A 22,132-nucleotide genomic window follows, 5' to 3' on the forward strand; every position below is an offset into this window, starting at 1 on the left:
CCCCTTTTGACTTTGCTGTATTGACCGGCCTTGATGTCGGAGGTTGGCCCATCCCCTATGATGAGGATATGGGCGAGTGGGAGGCCGCCTGGATGTATTTGTTGGGGGCTCGCCCACCTGTTGATAGGGTTTCAGGGAGAGTCAGATACACTTGGTTCTCTTCCCATTTTCGGCGGGTAGAGATGGTGCCCGAGACTCCCGAGGAGACAGAGCAGTATGCTCGTGGCTTCCTGATGTTCCTCTTCGGGACTACCCTGTTTGCCGACAGAGGGAACACCATTGGGCTATACCTGTTGAGCGCTCTGGTTGACCTATCACAGGTCAGTAGATATGATTGGGGTGGCGCTGGCCTGGCTACCCTCTACTTTTACATGAGCGCGACCTCCCGCGGGCGGGGCGATTTGCTTGGTGGCTACTGGAGAGCTTGGGAGGTATTTTCTGTCCCCTTGATTTACATTTCTGCTCTTCATTATTTGTACATTGCACACACAGCGCACTTTTACAGTCTGCATTTTGCTTTCAGCATTTCGTACTATATTCTGCACTGCTTTTCTCAGCTATGGGCTTATGTATACTTCCCATCGTTAGCCCCAGAGCTGGAGGTGGTGGGGATTCCCGTGACCCCATATTCATTGATATTTGAGGGCCCGCACCGGGCGAGGCCTCGAGAGACCCTGGTTCGCCTGCGACAGTACTTCGACACTGTGCGACACTCAGAGGTACTTCAGAACTTTCAGTTCTTTTCATTTTCATCTTTGACTTGCTCTGTATATTCTTGATTTCTGATTGGTTTATGCATTTATCATCCGCAGATTACTTGGCAGCCTTGGGCACCCTTGGGTGATGATCTCCTACTTCAGTATACCGGAGCGTCAGGCATCTCCCGGTACAGGGTCCTGCTCGAAGGGCCAGTTGGCAGAGTCTGGTTCCTGGGGGAGCGCATTCTGCGCCAGGTACGGGGGTATCTTTCTCAGGATGTTCCCGCGGTACCTCCAGCTAGTATGCGGACCGCTGACAGGCTCTCTTACTCAGAGGTAGTCGGCGCCATGCTGGGCAGCGATGCTTTGCTATATGTTACGGAGGGGGACTACGCCACCTATCGTCACATATATTTGATGCCTCCATTGACAGAAGCTCGTATTCCGATGATGAGACCTGCCGGTATGTCATCCTCGGACCAGGCTCAGGCTCGAGCTACAGGCATCCCTTCTTCTAGCAGGGCTGGCACATCTAGAGGTGGGAGTAGACCGTTTCCTCCGACCCCGTCGATTCATCCTCATCTGGGATGGCCAGATATGCCTACTGAGTTGATGGCATGGCAGTATGGGGCCAGCTCTCCGATTCCGATTCCACTAGAGCCTCCGATGCCCAGCGATCGATACGCCATTGATCCGGACTCACCGCCGGTATGCTCCACTTTTGTTATTCATCATTTCAGATGTTTAGACACTCATTTGTTCACTGATGATTACGAACTCATTTTTGCAGCCATCGCGAGGGTACATAGAGGAGGTGGTTGGGCTGGTAGCCACACTCGAGGGCATGGTCCTGCGCAGGGAGGCACAGTTGTCCGTCGCAGGCATTCAGGTACCCTTCAGTTTTCTGGTATTTATCATACTTCTGATGACATGCTGATTTCCACTGCATCGATAGACTACTTGTGTAGAACACATCTGCCACACACCTCACTTGTACACTGCATTTACATGCACCCACTTCATGTAGCTTTTGCTTGTATCTGCATCTGATGTACATATTTGGACTGATGTATTGGAATTGAACTCTTTGTTTTCAGATGCCTTCCTGGTCCGGTCAGCCGCAGGCCAGGCCACCTGGGCCTCATTGGGGAGCCGGGCCATCTGAGCCTTTTCAGGGGGCGGGGTCATCTCGGCCTTCCCGAGGAGTCGGGCCATCTAGGCCTTATCGAGGAGCTCGAGGAGGGCCTGTCCGTAGACGCAGGGCTCATGTTGTGGAGGTGGAGCCTGATGAGGAGGAGGAGGAGGAGGAGGAGGAGGAGGCTACGGACCGTCAGTTCGAGACATCTGTTGAGGAGGGAGGCTCCGGTTTTGGCTCGGGGAACAGAGGCGAGGCTGAGGAGGATCCTGAGGATGACAGCTCCGACTCTGATGGTGGTGTGGAGGTTGTCCCGCAAAAGAGGACCAGGCGTGCTTCTCGTTCCCGTTCCCGAGGATTTTGATGCTGCTATTTCCTGCTTTATTTTTCTTTTTTTTTTAGTAGTTTGTACCACTTTGCACATTTGTTAGGCAGTTTTATTTTTTTGTAAAACTTGTACCTTTGTTTGTTGTAAAGCATGATGAAATGAAATAGCTTTTGAAAAGGTGTTTGTATTTTGAACTTTTAGCATCGTATCGCATCATTAACTTTGCACAAAAAAGAAATTGAATGGAAATGCGCATTGTGTAATCACCAAGTCAGGTAGTGAACCGACGCAACAAACAAAACAACTCAGCTTACTAAGATATAACAGAATCTTTAGTAAGTTTACAACGCGATAAGCAAAATGCAACACTGTAAATAAAACAAGACTGTAACAAAGATTGCTTAAACAGAGAGCAATGACTCAAAAACACGAAACACGTCCGCTCGACAAACAACTCGATAAGCAAAATGCAACAACTCGATAAGCAAAACTTGACAATAATAAAAAAAGTGTACTTCTGACGATCTGGGCATCGGAACGCGTCTGAAATAAAGGCCTTCGACTCTCCCGTTGCATGGAAATGCTTGGAGTTCTCCTTCGAAGAGTAAAACAGGGCCTAGGAGACACACTGCAGCATTGCCAGCCATCCCTGGGAGCTGGCCGGCCATTTTTGCAAAAAGTGAATGGCTGGCCAGCCATTTCTGCAGAAAGTAAATAGCTGGCCAGCCAGAAAAAGTAGCTGGCCGGCCATTCAGTCCTGCAGCCACCAGACTTCTGACACGTGTCCCCGTGAATAGTGTTTTTCCTTCTATAAAAGCCTCAACTTCGGGAACATTCATTTCATCTTAGTTTTAGACAAAGATGGAGGCATTTCTCGCGGAAAATATCACATCTTGGATCTCTTCTCTAGATGGCTCGGAAAAGCTAAATTTCCGGGGTTTCGGCTTGAATGCACTATTCACGCTGAGCCGTACTCCGCTACAACTTCCTTTTCTCCATGCCGCGGCAAGGTTCTGGAATCCAGTGACACATGTTTTTAGCTTTGGCGGCCAAGAGATGTGTCCCACTTTTGAAGATTTTCAGATTTTGATGGAGTCCGAGTGCTCTGAAATGATCTTGCCCCAGCTCCGTTTTGGTCACGTCCAGGCTTTAGGGCGGATGTGTGGGCTCACAGTGCGTGACGCTCGATCTCTGATTTGCAATGGGGAACTGGACATCCTCGGCTTGATCCATCGTTTTTCCGACGCTGGTGACCGCAGCAAACATTATTGGCAGGGTTTCCGGCAACACGCCCTCTGCTTATGTTTGTTGTCTCACTTTCTGCTTTCCTCGGGCTTCGGCGGGGCTAGCATTCGCCTGATTGAAGTCGCTCAAGGTTTGAGAGAAGGAAAGAGCTGTATTGCCATGACTTTGGCCGAGACATTGATGGGTTTAGATTCTGTCTATCGCCGGGAGGCGACTAGGTTTGCTGGGAGTCCGCTGCTACTGCAGGTAATGTTTCCCACCCGACCTCACATATATATATTTGCTCACATCACTCGGCCCTCAGGCTCGGTTTTTCTCACAAAACCCTTGTCTTACTTTTCTCTCATCGTACATCTCTCTATTCTTTATTCTCTCATTTTCCATCCCTCCCCTAGGTATGGTTAATGGATAAATTGCAGGTTGTGGACTCTTGCCCGGCCTATTCAGCTCGAGGCTACTTCTTTCGGCAGCGCCTAGTCAATGCTCTTGACGAAAGGTGGTGGTTCGATTGGATGTGCAATTTGTCCGCAGACGGTATTGCTTGGCGTTGCCCTTGGCTCAACCTCCCGGCAATGAGCTACAGTATGTCTCGGTTGATCGGGATCCAACTGATTAGTCTAACCCATTGTGTATTCTATTTTCCGTTCCGGTTTCTGCGTCAGTTTGGCCATGATCAGACCTGTCCACCGGAGGGGATTGAGTACCCAGCTGCTTTCCCGGTCCGGGGTGCACAGCTTGCCCGATATGCCACGGCATGGAGGACTAGAGAGCTTCTGGCCCCTGCTTCCACTTTCAGTTGCACCTTGTCCGATGAGTGCGTGGATTGGCTCAATGAGGAGGCACAGGTTGGGCCCAACTTGGCATCAGATGCTCCGTCCAGCTCTGGGAGGGGACGCGAAGATACTTGATTCAACTATGCCCCAAATTTATTGCTTATTTAGCATTTTCAAGTTTTCTTTATGGATGTACTAAAATAAGCAACCTCGATTGTAATGCAAGAGCAGGAGAACTCTATTTTGAAATCAATGAAATTGAAAGTTATGGTACTGAAAATTTTCCACTTTTGGTCCAAAAATGGTCTAAGTCGTAAAAAGATTGATTCGAACAAAGTCAACTTTTATTAAAACTTTTCGAAACTATTTTCGATGTGGATCAGAATTGGACATGCCGAAAATCTGTCACTGAGACGCACAACCCCAGATCCCTGCAACTGGAAAGTTGCCCCTAGTCTGAAGAACAATGCGGCACTTCATAACAACGGAAAGTTGCCCCTAGTCTGAGTAACTTTGCATCGTCGCGGCAACGGAAAGTTGCCCCTAGTCTGAACAGCACTGTACCGGAGATCACGATAAATGCTGGTGGATAAAGATGACTGAGATGATCAAAATGGACAGAGTTGATCGGGGAAAAGTTTATGGCTGAACTTCGAGGCGAAGTTGCCTACGTATCCCGAAGATGGGAATCAAGCCTTACGTAGTTCAGGCTCGGGTTCACTCGAGTATTTTCACCCTCCTTTTGCGCTCTAACTTTTGCCAAGGCCGCCCTTTTGCGGGTTTTCAACCTTGCGAGCTCAGTTTTTATATTTTCTAATTTTTTTTAATTTTTTTTATGCTCTGAATTTTGCCTAGGTCGCCCTTTCGGGTTTTCGGCCTAGCGAGCCTCTCAAGGATAGTATTTCTTCAACTTGTCCATATTGATCGGTTGTGAGAACTCCAAGCCATCTAGATCCATCAAAACCACAGCCCCACCTGACCAGATAGCCTTGATGATGTAAGGACCAGTCCAATTGGGTCTGAACTTGCCCCTTGGGTCGTGGATGGGAGCTCGGTTGTCTTTGAGCACCAAATCTCCTTCTTTCAGATTCCTAGACTTAACCTTCTTGTTGAAAGCCCGGGCAATTCTGCGTTGATAGCCTTGGATGTGGTACAGTGCTTTCATTCTCCTTTCATCAAAGAGCATGAGTTCTTCGAATCTGCTTTGCTGCCAATCTGCTTCGGCTATCTGGCATTCAGCCAATACTCGTAATGATGGGATCTCAATCTCAATGGGTAGAACAGCCTCCATTCCATAGACCAATGAATACGGAGTTGCTCCAGTAGAAGTTCTGATTGAAGTCCTGTAGCCCCACAAAGCAAATGGCAGCTTGTCTGGCCAATCTCGATAGGTTTCCACCATCTTCTGTAGTATATGCTTGATATTCTTGTTGGCGGCCTCAACCGCTCCGTTGGTCTGTGGCCTGTATGTAGATGACTTATGAAAAGCCACATTGTATTTCTCCAACAAGTCTATCACTTCTTTCTTGAAGTGGGAACCATTATCTGAAATTATTTCGTTTGGCACCCCGTAGCGACAGATGATGTTGTTCCTGATGAACTTTGCGACATGCGACGCCTTCAACACTGCGTATGATTGGGCCTCGACCCACTTTGTAAAATAATCTATCGCTACTAGGATAAACTCATGCCCGTTTGACCCCTTCGGGGTAACAGCTCCGATCACATCAATTCCCCAGACTGAAAAAGGCCATGGCGAAGTCATGTTGTACAGCTTTGACGGTGGGATGTTCATGCGATTTGCATGAATTTGACATTTGTGGCATCGCCGAACAAAATTAATACAATCCTCCTCCATGGTTGACCAGTAGTAGCCCTGTCTAAGGATCTTTCTGGCCAGCATTACTCCATTCATGTGTGCACCGCACTCCCCCCCATGGATGGCTTCCATCAGGCGTTTTGACTCTTCAGCTTCTACACAGAGCTTATGCATTCCCAGATGACCCCTTTTGTACAAATTTCCCCCACAGATAACGAATTGAGCAGCCATTCTTCTGACAGCCCTCTTATCCTTGGCATTTGCCCCTAGTGGATGTGTCTCCTTTTCCAAGAAGTTCCAGATATCGTAGTACCAGGGATTGCCGTCTTGAACCTCATCTATGGCGGAAATCGACTCGTATGCTGGCGCAAACTTCTGATCAATAATGACTGGACGCATCCGGACTCCGGACGGGATGTCTATCATAAAAGATAGAGTTGCTAGTGAATCTGCAAACCTGTTGTTCTCTCTTACGAGGTGGGTGAAATTTAGCTTCTCAAACCGAGGAATTAGCAAATCCAAGGCTTGGTGGTAGATTATCATCCTTTCCTCCTTGACCTTCCAATCTCCTTTTGCTTGAGACACAACAAGGTTCGAGTCCCCAATGACGTCCACTCGTCTTGCCCCTAGTTCCAGGGCTGCTTCCAGGCCAGCAATACATGCCTCATACTCTGCTTCATTGTTGGAAACTTTGAACCGGAGCTTGAATGCTAAAGGGATACGGGAATCATCAGGCGCTATCAGCAACACCCCTATCCCATACCCATACTGGTTTGACGCTCCGTCAAAGTACATTGTCCAAGTTTCATCTTCGACGTGCAGAATGGCTTCATCTGGGAATAGATACTCAACCGCTTCATCCCCCTCAACCGGGTGGTCGGCAAGGAACTCCGCTACCGCTCTGCCTTTTACTGACTTGCGCGTTACATACTTCAAATCAAATTCGGAGAGCAACAGCAGCCAGCGAGCTAGCCTACCCGTAAGTGCTGGTTTCTCGAAAAGATATTTGATGGGATCCAAATGCGAAACCAACATTACTGAGTGGGCTAACAGGTAATGCCGCAGCTTCCTGGTTGCCCATACCAAGGCCAAACAAGCCTTCTCTAGCGGCGTATAGCGGGTCTCGTAATCTAGCATCTTTTTGCTCAGATAGTATATGGCCCTTTCCACTTTGTCTTCTGATTCCTGCGCGAGCATGCAGCCCATGGTAGTCTCAGTTACCGAAAGGTACAGTATCAACGGTCTCCTCGGCTCTGGCGGTGACAACACGGGTGGGTTCTGTAGATACTCCTTGATCTGCTCAAAAGCTACTTGACATCGGTCGTCCCACTGGAATTTCTTTCCTTTCTTCAGGAGGCCAAAAAGTGGTTCACAAGTCAAGGTTAATTTAGAAATAAACCGTCTTATGAATTGCACTTTACCCAGAAAGCCTCGCACCTCCTTTTCAGTCCTTGGTGGTGGCATTTCTAAGATGGCCTTGATTTTGGAAGGGTCGACCTCAATGCCCCTTTGTGTGATCAGAAACCCTAGCATCTTCCCTGCTGTAACACCAAACGTGCATTTCTGGGGATTCAGTTGCAGCCGAAACTCTTTGATCCGTTGAAAGAATTTTTGTAAGGCGGTGTAGTGGCCCTCTCTATCTTTGGACTTGACAATCATGTCGTCCACATACACCTCGACCTCCTTATGGATCATGTCATGCAATATTGTAGTCGCTGCCCGTTGATACGTAGCTCCAGCATTTTTCAACCCGAATGGCATCACTCTGTAACAGTATGTCCCCCACGGGGTAGTGAACGCAGTCTTCTCCCGGTCTTCGGGTGCCATCACTATCTGATTATAGCCTGAGAAACCATCCATAAACGAAAGCAAGGCGTGTCCTGCCGTGAAATCCACCAATTCGTCGATGTGCGGCAAGGGGAAGTCGTCCTTCGGACTGGCCCTGTTCAAATCTCTGAAGTCTACACAGACCCGAATTCTGCCATCCTTCTTTGGCACCGGAACTATGTTGGCCAACCAAGTTGGATATTCAGATACTAGCAGGAACCCTGCGTCAATTTGTTTGGTGACCTCTTCCTTAATCTTGAGGGCCCAGTCCGGGCGAATCCTTCTGAGTTTCTTTTTGACAGGGCGGGCCTCTGGATCAAGAGGGATCCGGTGCTGTACAATCTCAGGATCGATTCCAGGCATGTCTTCATAGGACCACGCGAAAACTTCTTTGAAATCTTTTAATAAAGCGACTAAGCGCTCGCGCTCCTCCGAAGACAACGTGGATCCGATCTGGACCAGCCGCGGGTCCTTCTCAGTACCAACATTCACAGTAGTGATTTCATCCATTAAAGGTTTAACAAATCTTTCCTGCTCTTGATTGATTAATCGTTGCAAAACCGGAGGAATTTCTCCCTCGTCGTTTTCGTCAAAATTTTGAAAATCCTGGTCTAAGCAATAAATCAAAGGCACAGAAAAATACTCGGAAACCACATCCACATCAGTCTCATTAAATACTTCCAAGCCGTCAGATTCCTCTGTTACAACAGACTCAAAAGAAAATGAAAAAGACGACCTAGACAGGACTGTGGTATCCGGGTTATCACCCCCAGGAATACCGGACTCAGACTCAGTCGAGCTGGAATCTGATTCTGACGCAGAAGATTCGGTAGAATCAGATTCCGCCTCCTACCCACATGAGGGACACTGAGAGGTTCACTGCCGAGGAGATGGCCGATTACACGATCGGCTGGGACGCGGAGGGCTTTAGGGGCGAGGGCGACTACTCAGAGTATGTTCAGACGTACATTATGCGGCCTCTGAGTAGTGGTCGCCGAGCTGAGAGAGGGGGACCTGTGGCACCAGTAGCTGGAGCGGGAGCGGGGCAGGGACGTCGAGGACAACTCGTGTCCGTGGCAGGAGCAGAGCTCGGAGGGGTCGGGGGGTTAGCTGGCCAGCGCTACCCACGATGATGACATGCCGAGGGCAGGGTGGGGCGACCTACCAGATCCCCTTTGCTCCTCCTCCGGCTGACCATGAGTTGGTCGGTTTCCATGACTTGCCTCCGGTATGTATTACTACATTTTATGCATCTTATATTGGCATTTCATTTCAGTTTATTTGATATTCCGCAGAATACTGATGCATTTGATACTTTTGCAGGCTTCTTCCGAGTATACCCGGCAGTCCTTGGAGCTGAATGCCTCCATGATGGGGATGTTGCAGCGGACTTTCGACCTCCTGGCCCTCTACAGCATTCCGGTATGTTCTTCTGATCACGGTCTCAAACCATACTTATAAGCTGCTTCACATAATCTGGTGCACAACACAACACTTGATAAACTGCTCACGGCATTCATACGCTGTACTCATACACTGCATTCTGCACTGATAAATTGCTTACGGCATTCGCACACTGTACTCATACACTGCATTCTTCACTGATAAACTGCTCACAGTATTCACACACTGTACTCATACACTGCATTCTGCACTGATAAACTGCTCACGGCACTCGCACGTTGTACTCATACATTGCATTCTGCACTGATACACTGCTCACAGTATTCTGATGCGTTTGCCTTTTGTGTTTTTTCAGCCTCCTTTCCAGATTTCCACTGTGGGAGGTGTTCCAACCAGGCCTTCTGTCCCTGCCGGAGGAGATGGAGAGGGCAGAGTATTCCCCCGCACCAAGGCGGGGCGCACTCACATCGGGAGTAGTTCGCGGGCTCTAGTCCCTGATGACGATAACGAGGAGTCGGAGGCGGAGGCGGAGGCAGAGTCGTCGTCGGAGGAGACCGGAGACGGCTCGGACTTGGGCTCAGATGACAGCACTGATGATGCTCCTGGACCTTCATCCAGGAAGAGGACTAGAACGGACTCCCAGGCCTGAGATCCTTTGTCATTGATCCAGATTTTTGCTGTTTTTCTTTTTCTTTTTCTTTTGTACCTTTTGCTGGTAGTTAGAGTACCTTGTACTGTCGCAGGCAGATTTTTGTTTCCAAAACCATGTACTTGAAAAAGATGATGAAATGAAACAAACGTTTTGTCTGAAAAAGTGTTGTATTTGTACATTTCATATATTGCATCGCATTGCATCATGTTGCACCTCAATGTAAATGAAATTGATCTGTTGTCTGAAAATTGAACACTTGCATTGTAATAATCAGATAACGAACCAGCCAACAGCAAAACAACCCATACCAACCACTGCACATTCTGAACACTCGGCTCATACTCTACTGGGGATTAATCTGCACACAGCTCATAACAGAGCGCTTGGCTCATTTTGCACATAGCGGATCCTGAACAAACAGCCCAAATCTGACAAGACGGACCATGAAGGTTGAATCTATTGAAGTTGAAGCATACTCAGATGCGATCTGAAACCCAGAAGCTTCAAAGAGGCCCAGGTTTTTCCTGTTCACACTTATCGGGGGTGGACCCTGCAGTTGTATGAAAGAACCAAATCATGTTTTTGCACAAATGTGGAGAATGACACAGCATTCTGAGCACAAAACGATTAATTTTTGAAATTGTAAAAGGTTTTTCAAACCGGGGTATTGAGCCTACAACTGAACTCAGCGAGAAAGACTCAACAGCGGAGACAAAAAAAAAAGGTAAACAACCTAAGCACAACGAGACGCACTCGGAAAAGACTCAAAACAAAGGTTGAAGTAAACAAGACAAAAGACACGACATATAGACGCGTTAACAAAAACGGGGGACCTCAGATCACGAGGAGCCAGTTTCTCTGGGTATTGTTTCTCACCCTTTCTTATTTGTGATTCTTACATCCCTCTGGCACTCAAGCTCGGTTTTTCTCTCAAAACCCTTCGGCTCATTTTTTCTCTCAACTTACACCTCTCTATTCTTTATTCTCTCATTTTTATCCCTCCCCAGGATTTTTTAATGGATGAATAGGAAGTTGTGGGTTCATGCCCAACATGGTTAGCTACGGCTATTTCTTCCGGTGGCGCTTGGTCGATGCCCCAGGTAAGGGAACGGAGTACCTTGATCCCTTCAGATTCGTGCTTCGCACTTGGTTCGATACCTCGTTACTCGGAGGTTGAGAGAGCTTTCAGCCCTTTAATGACAGCTTCAGTTGTGCCCTTTTTGGCAAGTATGTTGGCGGTAGGGGAAAAAAAGGAAGCCTGACTCAACTATGCCCCTAGTTCATCATTATGACCATTTTTTGTTTTGGCTTTCTACTAAAACAATTTTGACCAAGATGAGAGTCAGATTAACACACTTGTTCGATTTTTGATTTGAAAATTATGCAAGTCAGGCCATGAGCACTGAAAATTTTCCTTTTTTGGGTCCAAAACGGTCTAAGTTTTGGAGAGATGAAATAGTTTTCGAGAAAATAGTCAACCTCAGTAAAAATTTTCAAAAATTATTTTTGCAAACGGCCGCCGCTCAACGAGCGCGGAGCTTACTTTTGAGATGCGCAACCTCGGATCGGAGGCAATGGGAAATTGCCCCTTGTTTGAAGGACGTTGCACGGCAACGGAAAGTTGCCCCTGGTTTGAACGGCGACTCATGGCAATGGAAAGTTGCCCCTTGTCTGGATGATGTCGCAACATATTGTAAACAGTCCTCACTAATGATGATCGCGACCGAACTCTCTCGGATACAGAGAAGACGAAGATGGTCAAAACCAATATATGGACACAGTCACTTTGAAGGTATTGGGGGCTAGACTTCAGGATGAAGTTGCCTACGTATCCGGTTGTCACAACCGAACTATCTGATTCGGGGAGGGCAAGAATAATCAAAACCATTATATGGACTGAGGCGCTATGAAAGCGTTGGGGGTTGGACTTCAGGATGAAGTTGCCTACGTATTCCAAACATCGGAATCAAGCCTTACGTAGTTCCGGCTAAGGTACACTCGGGTATTTTAACCTTCACCTTTTAGGCTATAACTTTTGCCAAGGCGCCCGATGCGGGTTTTCGACCTTGCGAGCTTTTCTTTCCTTTTTCTTTCTTCTCTTTCTTTTTTTCTCTTTTGTATATTTTATTTTTTTTTCTTTTTTTTTATTTTTCTCTCTTTTGTATATTTTTCCTCTTTTTTCTCTCTTTTGTATATTTTTTCTTTTGCTCTAACTTTTGCCTGGGTCGCCCTTCCGGGTTTTCGGCCCAGCGAGCCGCTCAAAGGGTAAAAGTGTAACAAGTCCATGCCCAATGGTTTTAGGATTTTGAAGCCATCCGTATCCAGGAGAGTGGCTGTTGCATTGACTTACTGAAGGACCCATCTACGGCTCTTCGAGCAAATCGGACATTTTTGCCCCTACTTTGGAGGGGTGCTTATGTTCTAGCTTTACAGGCTTCTTCTGATGAGATCTAATCTTCTTGATCTAATTTTGGTGCCTCTTGTTCGAGGGCTGCTTCCAATCTGGCCACACAGGCCTCTCTTGATGGTCAATCGTTGAACACTTCGAATTGTGGTTCAAGGTTTTAAAGCAAGGGCTTAAGTCTTGAGGCAGAGAGCGATCTTAAGCTGCACAATCTCAAGAGCGATTCCATACAGGTCTTCGCAAGATCGTGCAAAACATTTTTCTTTTGAAAGTTTTTAAAGAAGCGACGAATCGCTCGCGCTGAAGATAGTGTGGAACCAGTCTGGATCAAGCCAGGGTCCTTCTCAGTACTCACGCTAACAAGCATGATTTCAATCATTAAGGGCTTAGCACGCCTCTCTTTCTCTCAATTTGATCAAAGTTTGCAAAACCCGAGGAATTCCTTCCTCTTTGTTTTCACCACAGTGTTCAAAAAGTTTTAAAAAAACTTAGGTCAATGCAATGATTTTCAGGGCACAAGAGAACAGGTGGAATGTACTGCTGTTCCATTCAAGTCCCCTGGCACAACCAATTCAGAATAGTAGTAAGCATGGAAACATGATAGCCGCAGCTATTTTATTCAGATTCCCTGGTTGCAACTGGCTCCACGATAGAGACAGACTCAAAAGAAAAGCAAAAGGATAATTACAAAACAAAATAGTGTTCGAGGCAACAGTTCCGAAATCACCCGACATTCTATACAAAGGGGACTGACTCGCTACAACAAAACAGACCCATAAGCAAAAGGACTGACTCAAGACAATGAGACAGACTTAAAACAAAACAAAAGACTGACTCGACACGCAAGCCAGGATTTACAAAACTAGCATTCGCAGATGCTCCAAAAATGCATGCCAGACGCCACATCCAAAATACACCGAGCGCCGCCCGCAGGTGGTCCAACCCCTGATCACAAATTTGCAGTATCCTCGAAGTCCAATAGCTCAGTGGTAACAGACTTTGCTGAGGTAGGCAGGAGGATGACCTCATTGTCGATCAAATCTTGCACTTCATGACGAAGGCGGAAACAACCATCGGTACTGTGACCGGACTGTTGGTGGTACGCGCAGTACAAGGTAGCATCATGCGAGAGAGGGAGATTCTTTGAAAGGGGCCGAGGCTCGAGGGGTTTAAGATGCCCCTTTATAGCCAATATTTGAAATGCCCTTGACAGAGGCATGTAGAGGGCATGAAAGGCTCTGCGCCCTCGAGGCAGGTACTTTGAAGTCTAAGGGTTCTTGCCAGACGCACTAGCGAAAGGGTCGGCAGGCACTGCCTTGGCTTTTTGATCTTTTCCCGGTACAGGGTTAGGGATGACATGGACTGTATTGGCATAACGGGGCCCATCCCGATTTTTCGCCCGGCTTGAACCGCCTTCGGTTGAAGCGGGGAAAGCATCATCCACAGCTTTAGTCATGACTGTGAATACTTGTTGCTTATTCATCCCCCTGGCTTTCAAAGCCTCGACTGCCCACAGCAGTTGTTCAATGGGATCGGCATCTGCCTTCATTTTGTTCTTGTCTCTGGCCTCAGCCTGATCGGGGGTTTGGGTTACTACATCAGAGCGAAGCCCGGTTTGCTGATACGTCATTGCTGTAGCTGGAGGCAACCTCTGGTTGGCTGAGCTCGATCACAATCTGCCCTAGTAGCGGGGGCTCATGTGGTATGAAATTCCCGGCATACGGTGCAGCTGGTGGCGAAGTTGACATTCCATAGGCCAGATCAGCCACGGATCTCTGGAGGTCACCTATCATTCCTATCAATTAGAATGTGGTGGGCTCACGAGCCTGATACAACTGAGGGGTCCAGACCGGGTGTGTGACAGGCGACCTGGGTGGATGCGGTACATCGACATTGGTCTCTCTTTGCAGAGTGATTCCTTGATCTGATGTGGCCGTCATAACCACAATCTCCTCCGAATTCTGCGTCATGATAAGTCCGCTATACTGAACGGTGACTGACGGATCAGATATCTGTCTTGTCTCAGCAAGGGGGAACACTGGCTATTCTGTATCAACTCTCTGAACCTTGAAAAGAAAAACAAGCAGCATTTCAGCCCAAATGGATCAAACACAGATGTAGCCGAACAACTGTACTCTACTGCTGACCATTGTTGCCCGAAATCACTGCCCCCAAAATACTGAATCGAATACCCACAGATATAACTGATTCTCATAAACTGATACTTGTGCCCTCAGGTCTGATACTCAAATTTGCAAACTGATATGTACGTTCCCTGTAGAGATGCATTCTAAAAGCACATAGCAAGTAAAGAGAGCCAAAACACCCCTATGGAGGGGTAGGGTTTCCCTGTCCTATTTTGTCAGGAGCTAAGGTTTCACTATGCACGCAGCAGTTTTCAAACAACCTAACATCGGGTAAGCAACCTGTCCTAGTTCGGAATGGTCACTATGGATTTCGATATGCACTAGGCCGAATGGTCGAAAAGGGTGCCCCCGTAAAACCGAGGTTTGTGTTCCTATACTGTCAGAGCCCACAATCGGTCAGCCGTATGGCATGCTTTGACAAAGTCAAGCCTCCGGCAAATCATTCAGGAATGGCAGGTGGCAAACATTGTGTCCTAGACGCACCAATGCACATGCAATGCAAAGAGACACATAAATGAAATCAAAATAGGATATCACGAGTTCGAGTCAAGCTCTCTAAATCCCCAGCAGAGTCGCCAGAAACTGTAGACGTCCCCGAACGCCCCGGGAGGAATGAGTCCCGTTTTGTTCGTTTTGCGGGTCTACTACAGTTCAGGACTCTCAAATTGTCACGGTTCTTAGTTTGAACCAAAGAGTCCAAATCTGGCAAATCGTTTAGAAACAGATTTTTGAAAAGAAGTGCCAAACATGGACTGCTTTGCCAGATACAGAGTCGCCACCAAAATATTTTTTATGGGGAATTTAGGAAATCCTGACTCAGTGCCAAAGGCCACATGTCCATCATCACCAAAGTTGCCTCGGCTCGGGAGCTTGGGTACGATTGGGGAAGGTCAGCTATGAGCACCCCGTCTCGCCCGATCCGAAGATCGGCCTCTACTAACCGTGATATCTGTTTTTGAAAACGTTATGTGTTCTTATTCTATTTATTAGCCTAGAATTACTATGTTATGCGCACAGCAAACAAGTATAGACCAAATCGCCTAAATTGGAACAAAACATTTCATGCTTGTTTTGAAAATGGTTTGCTACTCGCAAGTAGGCTGAAATGCAGATTTTGCCACCCTCAAGTGGGCTTTAGAAAAGATGGTTTTGCCACTATCTAGTGGTCTTAAAACTCACAGTTTTAATGCATTTTTCCAATTTAGGTAATTCGACCTCCACCCACAGGCATTCAAGCAGTTATATCACATAAGCAGCTAGCCTCATGGTAATCATGCTATCATGTTAACGTTCACACTCATGTGAGATGCTAAAGCATAAAGAGCTCACCTAGTACTCCGTGCCAAAACAAGAACATGTTAGCAATCATGCATGATCCAAGTCCATGTTTAAATGCCTAATGCAACGCATACGGAATGTCACTAGAGTAGGCTCGGCTAGTCTATAAATGGCATGTGAAAATGCACAAGTAGCACGTATTCAAGTTAGATTTGAAATACTTATGCAGTTAGTATGATGCGCCGAGCCTGGTGCATGCAAGACTAATGAATGATGCACGCATGCATAGCATAAGGTATGCTAAAGTAAATATGTCCTAATACTAACCATCAAAGCAGGTAAGTAAAAGGGAGAAAGAAGTGGGGGTTGGAAGACATGCACACACGCATCCACACTTATTACAAATTCACCCTCGCTCGGAGGGACCAAAAGAATAATATAAATTAATTAACCTACAAGCTAATTAATCATTACAGACCACCTAATTAATTAAGCAAATTAACTAAGCTTAAGAAAGCAGTAAAGGCCTCGGGAAGAGGATCCAATGCGCGCGTGCCCGGGTTTGCTCGGAAATCCAACGCCATGCACAAGTTTGCCTCTGCTTTGACTGTTCTACTTCTCTGAAAGTTGCACAACTCCCAAGGTTGCTTCTCTGAGTGTTGTGGGACACTACCGGCTGAGTGAGAACTCCACCGGCCATGGAGAATGGTCACCGGCCACAAACTTATGCTCTCGGCCAAACCTGTTTTGCCGGTCAACACCCAACACTGCCGGCCGGCCAATTCTTCATGTTGAAACCTGTTTGACAGCAGCAGAGGGCAGACAAGGCATGGCATTGTATTTCAAGCAAATGTATGCACCAAACCACACTCCTTATCATGTTTATGACTCAAAGGAGGATGGGCCTCGATTCTCAGGCCACCAATCACGCATTTCCATGCATGATGGCCCAAGGGACCAAGTATGCATTTTGATTTCAAATGCAATGCACACACACAAACCAAGGCCTAATCCCTATCACTAGATCAAGGGACAAGGCATGCATGCTAGATGGAATGCAACCTAGGCATGCAAACTAGTATGCTATATGGGCATATGGGAAGCATGCAAGGCATATAACAAGCATGCAAGTTAAATGAGCATACAAGGCACAATGTCAACACACAAGCATGCAAAACATATGGCATGTTAAGCAACCAAAACAAAGAGGAGAATACGTGCCAAATGCAACATCATTTCAACATGCAACAACATGTCATAAGCTAGGCATGCAACAACATGCCAAAGGGTGGACTTAAACTAAATTAGGCAGCCTTTAAACAATCCTAAAACAGTGGCTAATGCTATGGAAATGAGAGCCAACACACACACACATGTACATGTTGATGGGCCAACACTTAAGCATCAAATAAGCAACCTTTAAGCACACTTAAAGGAGAACAAACATGGGCATATGGAATGCATCATAAGCTCTGAAATTGCATGAAAGAGAGGTGCTAAACCAAGTAATCAAAACAAGCAAAGCATGCAATAATGGTCCAAGTACTTGAGGCAAGCTAAGGAGGTATTGAACTACCCTTAGCAAAACCAAATATGGCATGAATTAAATGATCAAAACAGTGTTTTAACATATTAAAACAAAGCCTAGAGACCACTTAGATGACATCTAAATGACTTAAATTCAAGGGCATGCACAATGGCCAAACATGGAGCACAAGGCATAACCTCATAAGGCATCAAAGAGGCATCAAAGGCAAGGATATAAGCATGTTATAAGGACTGAAATAACATGGTAAGTGGTTCCAAACCACTGAAACAATGCAAGTAATGCATGCTAGAAAGGCCAAAGCTTAAGGCATTCAAGAGGGATTGCATGGTAGCTATACAAAGCAAGACATGAATGACTCAAATGACCTAAAACAGTCCCTTAGCACATCAAAATATGCATGTAAGCTTTACAAGGCTAAGCCTAATCATGCTAGAACAAGGGTCTACACCTAAAGCATGTTAAGGCAAAAATGTGGCATTACAAGACATGTATGCAAGGCATACAAGGTGTGTCCAAACCAACTAAAAACAGAGGCATATTATGACATAATAAGCACAAAAATTAGTTGAAGCATGGCCAACATACACTTAAACAAGATGCTCCCTCAAGAGGCAAAAATAGCCCTTTTTAAGGACAACAAGGAGAGGGGGTGGCCCTCTCCTTCTTGGGACCTCAAGCCACCATCCTCACCTCTGAAATCCCTCAAGATTTCAGTGGTGAGGAGGCCCAAACACAATGGTCCCGGAGCTCAACCGAAATGGCACAAAACAAAGGCCAAACAAGCCTTAAGAGGGGTCAAACAACCCCAAAGCTTAAAACACCCTTAACAAACTATTTAGAGCACTCAAAAACAAGACTTTTCTATGTTATATTCTAAGCTCAAAAATAGATGCAAGATAGGCTAAAAAGCTTTGGAAAAAAGGGGTAAAAGGGACAAAAGTCTTACCCTTGTAGCACAGCAGCAAATCAGCAACTTTTGGACCAAAAAAAGGGCTTCAAATCACCCCAAGAATCACCTCCAAGGATCTCAGCTCAATAAGGGGAGTAGAGAACTAGATGTTTGTATGCAAAAGTGCAAAGAAAATGCACTTTTGAGCACAAACAAGCCCTAAACCTTAGAGAGAGAGGCAGAAAATGTAGAGAGAGAGAGATTTTTTTTGGCTCCAAGTTGTATATCTCTTCCTTCTCCTCCTTATGTTCTGTTTTGAGAGAGATTGATTGATATAGATATATCAATCTGCAGCTCCTCAGAACTCCCACGTCCAGGCATGGGCTGGGGCATGGCCTAGAATGATAGCTGCTAGCTGTCTACAGAAATATCTGTTTACAGAAATATCTGTTGAAAACCACACTTGGCCGGCCGGCCATAAAAGTGGTCGATCGGCAGTCAAATTGGCCTGCCGGCCATCACATTTGGCCTATTGAAAATCAAGGCGGCCGGTGGGCAGGAGACTTGGTCGACAGGCTACCTCCTTCCCTCAGGAACACATCCACAAGTTCTTGGTGCAACCAAGCACAAAACAGAGAAGTTAAGAGATTCTAAGGCAAGGCGCGCAGCCAAGACTTTTCGAAACTCAAAACAAACATAAGCATGGATAATCATCGCGTGTTCAAACGATGACGTCCAAGCCTTGAGGACGGTCAAAAATGGGGTGTCTACAGCTCACATTGATGTTCAAAGTAAATTACTAATTATTGTGTTGAATAAAGTTTGTGTGTGTGGTTATGATGATGGTGTGTTCAAATGTTTTCAATTTATACTTGAATTTTCCTTTATTGTTAAAGTATACATTCTTTAGCTGTTCTAGCTTCCACCACTATAAAGAGAAATTGATTATCAGCTTTATGTTCCATGACATTTAGCATCACAATCATGCAGCTGTGGAGATTTGGAATATAATCCAACCAAGTCTGAATTTTTATACCATTTTTAGTGCAGAATGTTACGTAATGTGGGTTTTAAACTATGATCTTAAAAGCATTACCCGAAACGATCCCATTACACTGGGGTGTGCTGGGATGGGGTAGACTAGGTTTAGCTCTTACCTTTATATGATTTTCAAAGAGTGGCTTCCATTGGAATTAGACTTGCAATCTCATATGCTTAGTAAATTGACATGTTCTTTTCCATTTTACTATTTGATTTTGACCATCTACTGGTTAAAATAATTATTAGCCATGTCATGCTAATACTGCTAAATGCTAATAGTACTTGGTTAATCCTTGATTATAACTTTAATTTGAAATGTATTGGAGAGCAGCTCAGAAACTCATACACCACTGGAAGATTTTCAGAGGAGATAATATAAGAAAAAGAGAGAGGATTATTTTCCTCTTTGTACCTGTATGGCTCTATTCTCTGCCTTGTTCTCATCTTAAATGAATGTTTCCCTCTCTTAATTTGCAGGTGATGGTAACCAGGGGTAAAGATAGAGGTGGACTGGAGTTGTTAAGCATGTCATTCGCTCTCAAAATCATTTGATTGTTGAAGGGAAAAATCAGGTGAGTGGCACCTTCCTAAGTTGATTGATTATATTTAACTTTTGTTTTGTAGACATATAGATGAGGTTAATATATGCACAATAAAATTTTAAATTTCATTATATTCAAATAACATCTTGGACAAACTTGCTACCCAACCAAATGCATATTGAAAAGTTACTTCTCTCTTCATTTTTCTTTTATTGATTTTACTTTCTAGTATTTTCACTTTCCATAATTTTTTTGCCTTTGTAAGGCAGTAACCTGTCAACATGGGTTTTTGTGTTGATTTTGCAGCCGTTGTGTATGTTGCGATTTGTTGACTGCATATTGCCAGGGCTCACGTGTATAGTTCAAACAGTTCTCTCAGTTATGAGAGCATTCAAAACATTCTCTCTGTTTATCATAATTAGTTTAGTTGGAAAATAAAAAGGCCATAGTTTCTGTTAGCCATATCTGAAACTTAAGAGAATATTTGGAAGATGAGTAACTTTTGGATGGAATTCAACTTTGATACTGTCTCTTGTGGGGGCCGAATATTGGGAGTCGTAGAGATTCCAGGTAGTTGAACATTGAAGAATCGAGATTCGAAGTATTCGGCCATTGCCACGGAAACTCAGACCCAACCTTATTCGGCTAGATAGCCGATTAAGCAAGGGGCCGAGTGAAGATCAGTTTTTTACAAAGTATACCAAATAGTAGGATGGATTTGGAACTAACCCTGAGGCCCAAGAAGAAAATATATAAATAGAAGGGAGATCAGCCAAAATGAGGTATGCGATATTTTGTGGTGTTTAACTTAGAATACAAGTAATCTAGAACGAGAGACTGACTTGTCCGTCGGAGTGCTAATTTCGGCACCGTCGACCAGAGTGTTTACTTCCTTATAGGTGACTATCGGTGGATCACGAGAGTCCCCCAGGATCAGAAGAGTATTTCCAAAAACCACTTCTCCACAACTAGCGCCGTCTGTGGGAATACTCAAGCATATCCATGGCGAACGTGACGGAGGACCCTCTAATAGTCATTGATGAAAACACGCAGGTAGACGTTTTCACTCCAACGAACACGCACAGACCGGAGCTTATTCCAGCAAGATGCGTTTTGAACTTCGCCACACCTTCGACTCCAGAACATCAGACAATGCAAGCGATCATAGAGCAGGCAAAGCAAAATGAGTAGAGGTTGGAAAACTTGATCGATGAGAACGAGCGCCTCCGTCAGGATTTGGCTTTGGAGGTAGCAAAATCCAAACAAGCCGTGCTCCAAAATCCCAAGCGACCTCTGAAAGCAGGTGATCGACGACCTCGAGCCCGGCTTCAAGACACCGATAGCAACTCCGACTTATTATCCTCGGATCCCAAGAAGAATGGACGGTCTGAAGTTTCCAGTTCCTCCGCAGAAAGTCTGCATATGAAGTGGGCCCCATCGTTCTACACCAGGCCATCAGAAGCGGTGGCACCTCTCGACACGACAAGAAGGGATAGGCGGTGCGAATATCGCAAAGATCACAATCGTGACAGTAACCATCCCATGAAAGACCTTCAAGAGTTGGTCCGAGATGTTCAGCCCCAGCAACATGCCCAAATGTGCGCAACCAGACCAACTGCACTTCAGTGGGAATCACCTCCGCTTGCAGTCATCCATATGATATACAGCCTGCCAACGCCCTCAGCCGTACATACAATTCAAACACACCCTGCACCCCAGAAGCAACTCACGCCGACGAAACAGCCGCATGAAGCTCCGAGTATCACCTTCGACGATTCTGATATTATCGGCATAACAGTCCCCCACATTGATCCACTGGTCATTGAACTACGTGTCAACCAATTTACTAACGAGCGCGTTCTCATAGACCAGGGAAGTACTTCTGAGGTTATGTATTACAAGACCTTCATCAAACTTGGCTTCAACGAATCAAACTTGTCTTTGGCTCCTTATCCATTATTCGGCTTCAACGCAAATCCAAAATATCCGTTGGGGAAAATCATACTACCTGTCCGAGAAGGCTCCTGAACAATGGATGTGGAATTCTTAGTCGTCAGGCTGCCTTCGCCGTACAATCTCATCACGGGGCGAACTTGGTTGCACACTATGCGGGCTGTCCCAAGCACCTAGCATCAGCTTCTGTGCTTCCCGACAGAATACGGCATCGAGCAGATCCGTGGTTCCCAACAATCGGTACAAGCATGCTATCTCCTCTCCAGAAAGACGCCAAAGGATTTGCAAGTTAATTCCATCGAGGTGCCGGATCGTGAAAGCCTCGACGATGTTGGGCGGCTCCCAAATGAGAAAGCCATGGAAGACTTAGACCGAATTGGGATTGACGGCAATCTAGAGAGATTCTCCATGGTCGGTGCCTCCCTGAATCAAGCCGACAGACATCAGC

The 22,132-nt window shown here is 45.9% G+C and overlaps 1 long non-coding RNA gene across 1 annotated transcript; it reads left to right on the forward strand.

The window, feature by feature from the left end:
* Positions 1 to 266: 266 nt before the first annotated feature.
* LOC145823413 (uncharacterized) lies at positions 267 to 889 on the forward strand. The gene is made up of 3 exons (XR_014365699.1): positions 267 to 431; positions 558 to 719; positions 813 to 889. It is a non-coding gene; the product is annotated as an uncharacterized LOC145823413 (long non-coding RNA).
* The last annotated feature ends 21,243 nt before the right edge of the window (positions 890 to 22,132 follow it).

This window comes from Camellia sinensis, chromosome 4 (assembly GCF_055761805.1).
Source record: "Camellia sinensis isolate YWXY chromosome 4, ASM5576180v1, whole genome shotgun sequence".
NCBI lineage: Eukaryota > Viridiplantae > Streptophyta > Magnoliopsida > Ericales > Theaceae > Camellia > Camellia sinensis.